We start from the raw sequence: 13328 nt of genomic DNA on the forward strand, positions 1-13328 counted from the left end.
GAGAGGGAGAGGGAGAGGGAGAGAGAGAGGAAAAGTGTTTACTATAAAGGCAGTCTGTGGGTGAGGGGAAGGGGGAAGTGGCAAGAGAGAAAATGAGGACATTCACTGTCACTGTCCTCCCGTTGTTCATCAATTTGTTCGAGCAGGTCCAGTAACGTCTCCATTGGTGACCTTTGTTGTTACTGTGTTTGGCATGTCGAATACATCAGGGGTAGCTTGCCAGGCTCTGCTGTGCGGGCGAGATACTCTCGGTAGCTTGCCGGACTCTCCGAGAGGGGCGGAGGAATCGAACTCGGGTCGGCCATGTTGGCTGCGTGCAAGGCAAACGCCCTACCGCTGTGCTATCGCTCCAGCCCATGGGGACATTGGTGGTGGGAAATGTACACTACTGAAGGGATGGGTGTTAGAATACTGTATGACTGAAACCCAATCAAGAACAACTTTGCAACTGTGTGTCTTACAGTGGTTTAATTTATTTATTTATTTTAAAAATTTTATTTATTTATTAATTTTTATGAGTGAAACACCATGAGGTACAGTTGTAGACTTACAAATTTTTGTGCTTGGGTTTCAGTTAGACAATGATCGAGTACCCATCCCTCCACCAGTGCCCATTCTCCACCAACAGTGGTTCAATTTAAAACAAAGCCAGCCAGCCAGCCAGCCAGCCAGCCAGCCAGACTACCCTTACTTACAAGGGACAATGGTTTGTAAGTCTTGCAGAGGAGGGCAAGAGTCTGTGTTGCGTAAGTTTCAATATTGGCACGGACGTGCACAAAAACTATTTGGGAAAGTTTTTATGGTTTCCCTAGTTCCTTATCAGTTTCAAGAGCAAGAAATTGCTCTTTTAAAGTTCCAAAGAATTCAACTGTGTAATTATTTGGCCTCAGAAAAATTTCCAGAGATGGGTTTGGAGAGATAGCGCGGGTTGTCTTGTAATGCCGCTGACCTGATGATAAGGCACCCCTTATCATTGGCGGAGCCCTACCAGGAGTGATCCCTGAGCACAGAGCCAGGAGGAAGCCCTGAGCACCACTGGGCGTGGCCCCCAAAACCCAAGCCAGAAGAAAACAAACTATTTCCAGAGGTGTTCTTTATTTGATTTGGGTAGCTATTTGGGCTTTGGTTACTTTTTTTTTTTCCCCCTACACAGAAACAGTTTATGCTTATTTTTATGTTTTTTTTTTTGTCAAGACTGGCAATTAGCAATTTCTGAGATAATGTCGATTTCATCCCTGCTTCTACTCCTGTCTCCCTATAAACGTTTTCTCACGACGTTTAAAATATCCGACCGGGACTGGGTTGCACAAAGGCAGGGCTGAGTTTGGACTCTCCAGGCGGGAGGCCCAGGTTTGACCCCATGATGCCCTGGGGCTGAGCACTGCAGGGTGTGGTCCCAATCCCACCTTCCCTTCAGATCGTCCTCCCAGGAGCCAGGGAGCAGAAGCCTCTGGTGGTCTTAGAACAGTGACCCTCGTTTGTGGTCTCGTCCCAGTGTCCTGCCTAGGACCGTGTCTGCAGTCTTTCTCTGGGGGCCCAGGCAGCGGCATGCCCATGGGAACTGGCCTCCCCAACTCTGGGGGCAGCTCCCTCCCAGCCAGGAAGGATCCACATTATTCTGGGACTTGACTTTGGCTCACGAGTGATCTCATTCTGGGACGTAAAGATAGAACAGGCGTGGGTACATGCTGCCAAGTGTCGCTGCTGGTGCCCAGCCGGGCTCGCGGTTTTTCCTGCCCAAGGATTACTGTGCTTGGGAAATCTGATCGAGAACCTCCCGGGGCTTCCTATGAGCCAGAGATTTCTGTGGGGCGGGGGTGGGGGGGACGATGCTTCAGTGCAAGTTAAAAGAGCATGTAGCTACAATCTGTGCCTGGGAGAACCCTTTCTTTTCTTTTTTTTTTTTTAATTTTTATTAGTGAAACACCATGAGGTATAGTTGTGGATATTACAAGTTTTTGTGCTTGGGTTTCAGTTATACAATGATAGAATGCCCATCCCTCCACCAGTGCCCATTTCCCACCACCATGGATCCCAGTATCCCTCCCACCCCCATCCCTCCCATCCCACCCTGCCTCTGTGGCAAGGCATTCCCTTTTGTTCTCTCTCTCCTTTTGGGTGCTATGGTTTGCAAGAGAGGCATTGAGTGGCCATCATGTTCGGTCTCTAGTCTACTTTCAGCATGCATCTCCCATCCTGGGAGGATGCTCCCAACACCCTTTATTTGGTGCTCCCTTCTCTATCTGAGCTGCCTTCTCCCCCAGCATGTGCGGCTGGCCTTCAAGCCATGGAGTGAACCTCCTGGTACTTATCTCGGCTATTCTTGGGTGTTAGTCCCCCAATTTGTTACTTTGTGTTCCCCAGATGAATGCAATCTTTCTGTCTGTCCCTTTCTTTCTGACTCATTTCACTTAGCATGATACTTTCCATGCAGTAGCATGTAAATTTCATGACTTCATCATTTCTAACAGCTACATAGTACTCCATTGTGTAGATGTGCCAAAGTTGGGAGAGCCCTTTCAAGGTAGAAGATTCACAGTAAACCAGTGCAACTTGGCCAGCGATTTCACAAAGGCACCTACGCCACTGATAAGTGACTTGGGAAGATCCATCTTAAAAGGCCGATGAGACATCCCCACAGAATGACTAACCCCCTGGCTGGTTCTGCCCCCCTGGTGTTCGAAGCCCATGTCATCTGCTCTCCTACAGGGTGGACGGGACATGTGGATGGGATGGAGGTTGAATCTGCATGGTTAGGAAGCATTTATGTTGGGAGTGGAGAGGTCAGTAGATTTGACTAAGGTCTCTGATCAGTTTGACCTTGAATTCATCAAGAGGGAAAGCGCCCTGGGTGGGTCTGCCCTAAGCAGGTGTGCCCACGGCTGCCAGTTTCAGACACCTGCCCGGTGAGATGCTCCTGCCATCCCAGGACACGAGTCTTTCACGAACCTCCATATGGGGCTGAATCCGACCCACAACTCTGTCACCCTGGAAAAGGGCCCTGGGCCCCAGTCTACACCCGTGTGTACCTGATGTGTACCTGATGTGGAAGAGAACTAGAGGTCAGCCCCTGGCAAACAGGAACTGGGCTGTCCATCTGCCCATCTCCGGCTCTGTCCCCAGCACCAGCCACAGCAAGAGCTCAGCGTGTTTTGTTTTGTTTTTGTTTTTATAATGTTTTATTGAGAGTCAGTGGTGGTTTACAAGACTATGTTGTTTTGTTTGTTTTTTTGTTTTGTTTTCTTTGTGGACCACACCCAACAATACTCACGGGTTACTCCAGGCTCTGCACTCAGAAATGACTCCTGGCGGTGCTCGGGGGACCAGATGGGATGCTGGGAATCGAACCCGGGTCACCCAGGTCGGCCGCATGCAAGGCCAGTGCCCTACCCGCTGTGCTACTGCTCTGGCCCCCGTTTATAATACTATTAATAATGGTTTCTCATGCATCGAGTTCCAACACTGCACCCATCACTGGGGTCTCCACCCCCCCCCCCACACACACACACAAGGCCCCTAACATCCCTTTCTCTCCTCTACCCCCAATTCAGTGCTGTGGCTCAGAGGCCCATTATGTTGCCTCTGGCCCTTTGTCACCACCTCGCTCTGTGTCTTTTTTTTTGCCCCCCCCCCCAAAGCAATATAGAGATTTATAAAAAAAAAAAAAATAGAAAGAGAACTGTCTATATTGCTGGGGGTCACACCCAGCGATGCTCAGGGGTTACTCCCGGCTCTGCACTCAGGAATTACTCCCGGCGGTGCTTGGGAGATCCTATGGGATGCTGAGGATCGAACCCGGGTCGGCCTCGTGCAAGGCCAACACCCTCCGCACTGTGCTATCGCCCCAGCCCCCGCTGTGTGTCTCTAATCCCACTCCTTAGAGAGACCATTCTGTGTCTACTCCTTTCCTGCGGACTGACTGACTCTCCATCACCTCTTCCGGTTCCATCCCTGCATCTGCAAATTATACGATTTTGTCCTTAGAGCTGCACCGTATTCTGTTGTATATCCCCACCATAGCTTCTGGACCCACTTCTCCAGAGTTGTGCATTTGGGTTGTTTCCACATCTTGGTTATTGTACTAACTGGGTTGGAAGGATAGCATAGCGGTAGGGCGTTTGCCTTGTATGCAGCCGGCCCGGCCGAGCCGGGTTCGATTCCTCCGCCCCTCTCGGAGAGCCCGGCAAGCTACCGAGAGTATCTCGCCCGCACGACAGAGCTCCCCGTGGCATATTTGATATCCGATATGCCGAACACAGTAACAAGTCTCAAAATGGAGATGCTACTGGGCCGGCTCAAGCAAACTGATGAACAACAGGAGGACAGTGTTTGTTTGTTTTGTTGTTTGGTTATTGTACTAAGCTCAGTGATGCGTGTAGGTATACATGTGTCTATTTGAATCAGTGTTTTTGTGTTTGGGGGATATGTACCAGGAATTGGTCTCGCTGGGTCACATAGCGGTTCTCTTTCTATTTTTTTTTCTATAAATCTCTATATTGCTTTTCATAGAGACCAACCCAGGTGACACTCCCAACAGTGGCCAAGAGTTCCTTTCTCACTACAACCCCTCCAACACTGGCTGTTTCCAGACTTAATTTTTTTTATTTTTAAAAATTAAAACAATATATATATATTTAAATTTTTATTAGTGAAACACCATGAGGTACAGTTGTAGACTTACAAATTTTTGTGCTTGGGTTTCGATTATACAATGATCAAGTACCCATCCCTCCACCAGTGCCCATTCTTCACCACCACTGATCCCAGCGTCCCTCTCACCCCCCATCTGCCCCATCCCATCCTGCCTCTGTGGCAGGGCATTCCCCTTTGTTCTCTCTCTCTCCTTTTTTGGGTGCTGTGGTTTGCAAAAGAGGCATTGAGTGGCCATCATGTTCGGGCTATAGTCTACTCTCAGCACGCTTCTCCCATCCTGGGAGGATCCTCCCAACACCCTTTACTTGGTGCTCCCTTGTTTCCAGACTTTTTGATTCATGCCATTCTCACAGATGTGAGACAATATCTCATTGTAGTTTTGATTTACGTTTCCCTAATCATGAACGATGACGATGAGCACTTTTTCCTATCATGGCCCTCTGTGTGTCTTCTGCAGGGAAGTATCTGTTTATCTCCTTGTCTCGCTTATTGATGGGGTCTTCGGATATTTTTGTTGCTAAGATTCAGCGAACAACTTGTTGTTCACTCGAGTCATCCTAAATAGGATTGGCAGAACACTAGATGAAGGACAACCATGCGAGCAAGCCGGGTTCCGCAAAGGATTCAGCACCATCGACCATATCCACACGATAACCAAGCTCATTGAGGTATCTCGGGAGTTCAAGATGCCGCTCTGCTTAACGTTCATTGATTTAAAGAAGGCCTTTGATTCTGTTGAGACGGAAGCGGTCATTGAAGCCCTAGCCAATCAGGGCATTCAAGCCCAATACATCAGGATCCTCCGTGAGCTGTATTGCGGATTCACTACCAGGATCTCACCATTCTACAAAGAAGTGATCGTTGATGTCAAGAGAGGGGTGCGGCAGGGTGATACCATTTCACCGAAACTCTTCAGTGCCACCCTCGAGAACATCATGCGACGACTGGAATGGGAAGGAATGGGAGTGAAGATAGATGGTCGGCAACTACACCACCTCCGCTTTGCTGATGACATTGTTTTAATAACACCAAACATCAGCCAAGCGGCACAAATGCTGGCCGACTTTGACCGCGAGTGTGGAAAGGTAGGACTACAGCTGAATCTTATGAAGACAATGTTTATGAGAAACAGCCTTGTTCCTGACGCCCCATTCGCTCTCAATGGAACGACCATCTCCGAATGCAACAGCTATGTGTACCTAGGTCGAGAGGTCAACATGACAAATGACCTGGCACCCGAGCTGCACAGGAGGAAGAGAGCGGCTTGGTACGCCTTCAAGAACGTCGAAGAAATAGCTAAGAGGACGAAGAACCTCCGGCTCCAGGCACATCTCTTTGATTCCACTGTTCTTCCTGCATTAACATATGCCTCAGAGACCTGGGCCCTACGCAAACAAGATGAGAAAGCTATTCAGGTCTCCCAAAGAAGAATAGAAAGAGCTATGCTTGGAATATCACGTTTCACTCAAATGAGAGAAAGAATCCGGATTTCTGACATCCGTCGACGATCAAGAATCAGGGACGCTGTCTCATTTGCCAAGGTGTCGAAAATCAGATGGGCTGGTCACGTAATGAGATTTAAAGATGACCGCTGGACTAGAGCTGTTACCGACTGGATTCCACGGGATGTCAAAAGACCGTGTGGCCGCCCACCTACCAGATGGTCAGACTTCTTCGTGAAGATCATGAACGATCGGTTTGAGGCTCTTCATGTTCCCGGAGCGAACAGATGCCATTGGGCTACACTAGCACGCGACAGGGACAAATGGAGACGTTACTGGCGCCCGCTCGAGCAAATCGACGACTAACGGGAAGTTAAGTGATTAAGTGAAGATTCAGCGAGTGCTTTTGTAGATCTTAGATCTCACTCCTTTATCAGAAGTATTGTGCCCCACCCCATTCAATTTCCCCCCATTCAGTAGGTTGTCTTTTGGTTAGAGTTAGAGTTTCTTTCGCTACACAGAAGCTGATGCAATCCCATTTGTTTATTTTTTGTTTTTGTTGTCTCTACCACTGTGGTTGTCTCCTTGAAGATTCCTCTTCAGTTTCCTAGATAGTTTGAGCTCAGCTCGGTTTAACGGATTCACTGAGACGTGTTCTGAGACACTGGAATTCATCCCCGTGACCCCAAATGCCACGAACAGATGGATGTGACATCCTATACTTTTATTACTTTGTTCTATATCCTCATGAATTTTAAAGATATGATGGGGAGCCAGGGATGGGGTGGTGGTATGAACCATTGGTAAAGTTTAAGTCTTGGAGGCATGAGACTAGGGCTCAACTCCTGACATTGCAAAAAACAGTGTGTGTGTGAAAGAATAGTTGGTGGATTGCTTTTACAGTCTTTTTTTTTTTTTTGGTTTATTTGGGACTTGGGGTCACACCCAGTTGGGCTCAGGGATTACTTCTGACTTGGTACTCAGGGCTCACTCCTTGCTGGGCTCAGGGCACCATATGTTCCTTGCATGAACCCAGGTCAGCCACATGGAAGGCAAGCACCGTGATTCGCTGTACTCTCTCCCGAGCCTTACAGATATTTTCTTGTGACTCCCTTTTCTCGCACGCATAGCTGTCACGTTAGGTCTGTGACCCCCCCTGAGTTAGAAGTGACACTTGACGTGTGGATGGGCTCACTTCGCCTGTCCAGTTCCATTCATTGGATGGCCCTGTTGATTAGCTGTCACAGGGGGTGTCCTCCTCCTGCATTTGACCCATCCTCCGCAGGATTTGCACCGACCCCTCTGCCTTGGCAAAAGCCAACCCCAGTTCTCTGACTGTGGTCACACGCTATCTTCCAGAGATAGCCCGGGAGTGTCAAGACTCTCTAGAAGTTGGAAGGTCCTTTCCTTGTGCGAGAAACGTAGCCTACGCCTTTTGTGATGAGATGAGAGGAACTAGAAGCATAGAGAAAGGGGTGACTAAACTTTTTTTTTTTTTATATGAAAAAAAATGCTCTTTATTTATCACCAGGGAAAAACAGTCAAAATCACAAATATTAAAACTAAAACTGTGTCTGGGTGGGCTGGGGCGATAGCACAGCAGGTAGGGCATTTGTCTTGCATGCAACCCACACGGCCAGCCCGAGTTCGATTCCTTTGTCCCTCTCGGGGAGCCCAGCAAGCTACAGAGAGTATCTCTCCTGCATGGCAAAGCCTGGCAAGTTACCCATGACATATTCAATATGTGAAACACAATAACAAGACTCACAATGTGACTGGGCCGGCTCAAACAACAGGAGGACAGTGACAGTCTTTGGGCACACAATATTCATTGTCATAAAATTTAATATTGACTTATCTTTGCTAAGGAATTAATGATTCTCGAAGACCATCTTTGTTTCACGTCAGGTTCTCTCTCCTATTTCTCCTCCCTTTCCCCCACTTTCCTCTTTACAAGCATCTTTCTAAGTTTGGTTGTTAAAGTTTGTGAGGGGTGACTAAACTTTTGACAAATGTCAAGCTTCTGTATAGGAAGAGGTGCCAGTTACTCTGGGGGGCCGGGAAGCCCAGGGAACAGCTTCACTCACAGATGTCCCGACAGAGGCCATGCTGGGCGATGCTTAGACACTGATGGTGGAGAGGAAGCGACAGAGTCCAAAAGGGGAGTTAGGCAGGAATGGGGTTTATTGGGAAGAGAGCGCTCCCGGGTGGGCATCACAGCCTGAGGAGGGGCTAACAGGATGGCACCCACCTGTGCCTTGGGGTGGGCTTATGCAGAAGGAAAGGCGGCCTGGGGCCCTGCGGGCCAACCCAGAGCCAGGTCCTGCTTCTGCCTGGTGGGGGTTGGCTGCTGCCGGGTGAGGGGGATCCAGGTCCCTGACTGGTCCTTTATTGTGGTTTCCAGGGATCCCGGAAGGGCCTAGGTGGTGGTTTTATGGAGCTGCATATCCCGATTTCAAAGCCTCTATCTCCAGCTTCCCTAACACTCACCACACTTATGAAGGTGCTTCTGGGGCTGGAGCAATAGTACATCAGGGAGGGCGTTTGTCTTGCATGCAGCCGACCCGGGTTCGATTCCCAGCATCCCATATGGTTCCCCCGAGCTCTGCCGGGAGCAATTCCTGAGTGCATGAGCCAGGGGTAACCCCTGTGCATTGCCAGGTGTGACCCAAAAAGGAAAAGCAAACAACAACAACAACAAAAAAAAAACAACACAAGAAGGTGCTTCCACAGGACCATCTGAGCTATGGGCCTCTGGGCCCCTGAAAGACCCCAGGATGGTGCCAGGGAGCTTGATAGGGGAGACATAAAACTAGGGGGACCTGCTGTTAGGATGGGGGTGGGGACGGAAGGAAACACAGTTGGAAGGGGCCCCCAGTGGGGCAGAGGCTCAGAAACGTTGGGTCGACACGTCCATCTACTTGGGAGCACTTGGCAAATGTTCACTCCACCACAGCTCCTAGAGATGCTTTCCTCTGTCTCCGAGTCCCTCCTCTCCCACTTCCCTTTGCGCCTGTTTCAGTTTTTGGGGGGCCCCATCCAGTGATGCTCAGAGTTTACTCCTGGTTTATGCCCAGAGGTTGCTCATGGTGTTGCTGGGGTGAACCAGGCAGGGTCGGGAAGAGTGCCGGTCTCTGGTATGCGAAACCCACGCTCAGCCCTTTGAATCATCGCCCCGGCCCTTCTGGTTGCTCTCATTGTCACGACCAGTCACGCTTGTCTGGCCGTGGTGACTATTTTGTTGCGGGGGTGCTTGGTGGTACCGGGGATGAGCTGCCAGGATCTCGCTCAGAGCATGTGGCAGCCCGGGGACCTGAACTCGTCATCATAAGCCTTCCAGGCTACGGTATCATCCCTCTGGGCCCTAACAATGCATTTCTCGGAAGCTATCTTTGATATTAAGGGACTGGATCTATAAAGCTGACCTCAAGCAAAAGTGCTTCGATTATTTCACCAACAGGACAGATTTACTTGGGAACAATAAAAAGGTAATTTGAGGGGCTGGAGCAATAGCACAGCGGGTAGGGCGTTTGCCTTGCATGCGGCGGACCTGGGTTTGATTCCCAGCATCCCATATGGTCCCCTGAGCACCGCCAGGAGTAACTCCTGAGTGCATGAAACTGTGCATCGCCGGGTGTGACCCAAAAAGAAAAAAAAAAAAAGGAAAAAAAGGTAATTTGATTTCATAATCACACACACACACACACAGAATAAAAACCATGAGCAACTTATACACATTTGAAAGGAGACCTCATGATCTCCCCCCACCCACACACACATATACACAGAGCCCGAGAATAAAAACCAGGAGCAACTTCCATACATTTGAAAGGGCTGTGGGAAGCAGAGTTCATTGGAGGAAGTGGGTGTTGGATATGTGATGACTTTTCACTGGTTGCTGGCCGGGGCCTCTCACTGGCTGGGTTGCTTAGCCCAGAAAGCAGCATCAGCATCTCTTCCCAGAGACCGAGGCACTTTGGCCTGTTGGGATGTCCGTGCGTGTGAGAGTTTTGCCGGCCTCCTGGCCTCGGGGACGCAGACCTCTTGCTTTCCCTGGAGCAATCTCTGATGAATTTATCTTCCTGGGGTGCAGGAATATATATATATATATATATATATATATATATATATATATATATGGTAAAAGGTAAAGGTCCTCCCGTTGATCGTCGATTTGCTCGAGCGGGCCCAGTAATGTCTCCATTGGAGACTTTGTTGTTACTGTGTCTGGCATATCGAATACTCTCGGTAGCTTGCCGGGCTCTCCGAGAGGGGCGGAGGAATCGAACTCGGGTCAGCCATGTTGGCCGCTTGTAAGGCGAACGCCCTACCCGCTGTGCTATCGCTCCAGTCCATATATATATATATATATATATATAAATTCATCTCTTCCTGTTGTGTGGAGGGCTGCCTGGTTTGTGAAGCGACAGATGCTGAGTGCAGAGGTGGACGGGTTTGAAGTTCTTGAGGGACCGGGGGTGAGAAACCCCAGATAGCAGCAGCCCCAGACAAAGGGGCACTCAGGGAGGAGCCTATGTGTCCATCCAGGAGAGCCTGTGTGCAGGAGGAGGCAGGTCGGGGCTGTCTGTACTTCTCCTTCCTTCCACTGTAAGTCTGGTGTCATGTTAGTGGTTGATTCAGAACATGCTTCCATGTTTCCCAGCATGAAGCCTATGACCCCCCAGGCATACCGCCGGCCCCTCTCCCCAGTCTCCCATGGCACTTGGCCTGCTTGCCTTTCCTGCTCAGCAGAGATGTGAGTATCCCCCTGGGTGCGACTCTGTTTCCTCTTGAACCTCAAACCCAGGGGCTGGGCCCTTAGCAAGCATTTCCTGATTTCCCTTTGAGTGCTGGCAGAGGTTGGGCTTGGTCTTCCTGAAACGTAGGCTCGCAAGCCGCAGGTCTTGGGCGCAGGAAGGCTGGTGCCTTGAGAACTGACTTTTGTCTTGGAGTTCCTGGCTTGCTGGCTTGCAGTGCCGGGGGGATGGAGACCAGGATTCATGCCTGTGAGCCGCGTGCTTCATGGAACACGCCCCCAGTCCCAGAGCTAGCTTGGGCTTGGGGCGGCGAGGCTCATTTCTCCTCGAAGGAGCAGCGACTTCATTCCATCTCTGCAGGTCAGGCCCTGGGTACTGCATGTGAGAAGGCGAGTCTGTGGAACAGAGCTATGGGGAGGTGGGGGGGAGGGGCCCAGTGGAAAAGTCCCCGCGACTGGGATTCATCGGTGTCATGTGTGGCCACACTTTGACGTTCAGGAGGGGCTGCCAAAGATCGCGCTGGAAATGGAACATCGCAGAGGGAAGAATGTGAACGCCACTGAGACAGACACAGAGCCTCTCAGGGCCCTCCGGTCAGCATCCTACGCACATCACAGGGTCTAGAATAGCCGCTCCCTGCTCAGGGCAGGAGGTGACAGGGTGGCACTGACCAAGGCTGCAAGCAAATGGCATCTCTGAGGCGCCCAGATTCCAGGCCTTGCGGGTCCTGCCTCGCTGCAGAGTACTGGGGGGACTGCGGGGTCGCTGCTTCCGGTCAGTGTGTAGCAATGATGTATGTGTGCTTCTCGGGGAGACTCCTCAGTGCTGAAACTCTGGCCCCAGGGCTGCTCAGCATGTCCCCAGAAACTTGACGCAGGTCTAATCAAGTCTCTTCCTCCTACCACAGAAGGTGGATGACTTGGTGGCTTCGTGGCTGCATGCTACCATTGCTTCCTGTTTTCAAAAAGGAGACTCTTTTTTTTTTCCCTTTATTTTATTTTATTTTTTTTTAAAGTTGTAGATTTACAATTTTTTGTGCTTGGGTTTCAATTATACAATGATCAGATACCCATCCCTCCACCAGTGCCCATTTTCCACCACCATGGATAATATCCCTCCCACCCCCATCCCCCCATCCCCCCTGTCTCTGTGGCAGGGCAATCCCCTGTGTTCTCTCTCTCCTTTTGGGTGTTGTGGTCTGCAAAAGAGGCATTGAGTGGCAAACATGTTCAGTCCACAGTCTACTTTCTACATGCATCTCCCCTCTTGGGAGGATCCTCCAAACATCCTTTATTTGGTGCTCCCTTCTCTATCTGAACAGCCCTTTCCTCTAGGATACCCGGCTGGCCTCTAAGTTATGGAGTAATCCTCCTGGTGCTGATCTCAGCTATTCTTGGGTATTAATCTCATACTTTGTTACTTTATATCCCCCAGATGAATGCAATCTTTCTATGTCTATCCCTCTCTTTCTGACTCATTTCGCTTAGCATGATACTTTCCATATTGTACCACTTGTATGTAAATTTCATGACTTCATCTTTTCTAAGAGCTACATAGTACTCCATTGTGTAGATGTACCAAAGTTTCTTTAACCAGTCATCTGTTCTTGGGCATTCAGGTTTCTTCCAGTTTCTGGCTATTGTAAAGAGTGCTGCAATGAACAAACAAGTGCAGATGTCACTTCGACTATACATTTTTGCCTCTCTGGGATATATTCCCAGGAGTGGTATTGCTGGGTCAAATGGGAGCTCAATTTCTAATTTTTTGAGAATCATCCATACTGTTTTCCAGAAGGGCTGAACCAGTGGACATTCCCACCAACAGTGAAGGAGTGTCCCTTTCTCGCCACATCCACGCCAGCATCGGTTGCTTTTGTTCTTTTGAATGTGGGCCAGTCTCTGAGGTGTGAGATGGTATCTCATTGTGGTTTTGATCTGCATCTCCCTGATGATTAATGATGTAGAGCATTTTCTCATGTGCTTTTTTGCCATTCGGATTTCTTCTTTGAGAAAGTTTCTGTTCATTTCATTGCCCCATTTTTGGATGGGGTTGGATGTTTTCTTCTTGTGGAGTTTAACCAGTATTTTGTATATCCTGGATATCAACCCCTTGTCAGATGTGTATTCGGTGAATATCCTTTCCCATTCTGTAGACTATCTTTGTATTTTGGTCACTGTTTCTTTGGAGGTGCAGAAGCTTCTTAGTTTAAGATAGTCCCATTTATCTATCTCTGTTTTCACTTGCTCGGCCAGTGGCGTGGCATCTTTGAAGATACCATTAGCTTCAATGTCATGGAGGGTTTTGCCAACTTTATCTTCAATGTACCTTATGGTTTCTGGTCTGATGTTGAGGTAAAAAGGAGACTCTTGCGGGGGACAAGGTTGCAAAGCCTGTGCCTGGCAGGTCCATGCCTGTGTCCCTGCACCTGCTGCTTGAGGCCAAACTAGGAGGGGAAAATGATACAGGGGTTCAGATC

Source organism: Sorex fumeus, unplaced genomic scaffold (assembly GCF_029834395.1).
Source record: "Sorex fumeus unplaced genomic scaffold, SorFum_2.1 ptg000043l, whole genome shotgun sequence".
NCBI lineage: Eukaryota > Metazoa > Chordata > Mammalia > Eulipotyphla > Soricidae > Sorex > Sorex fumeus.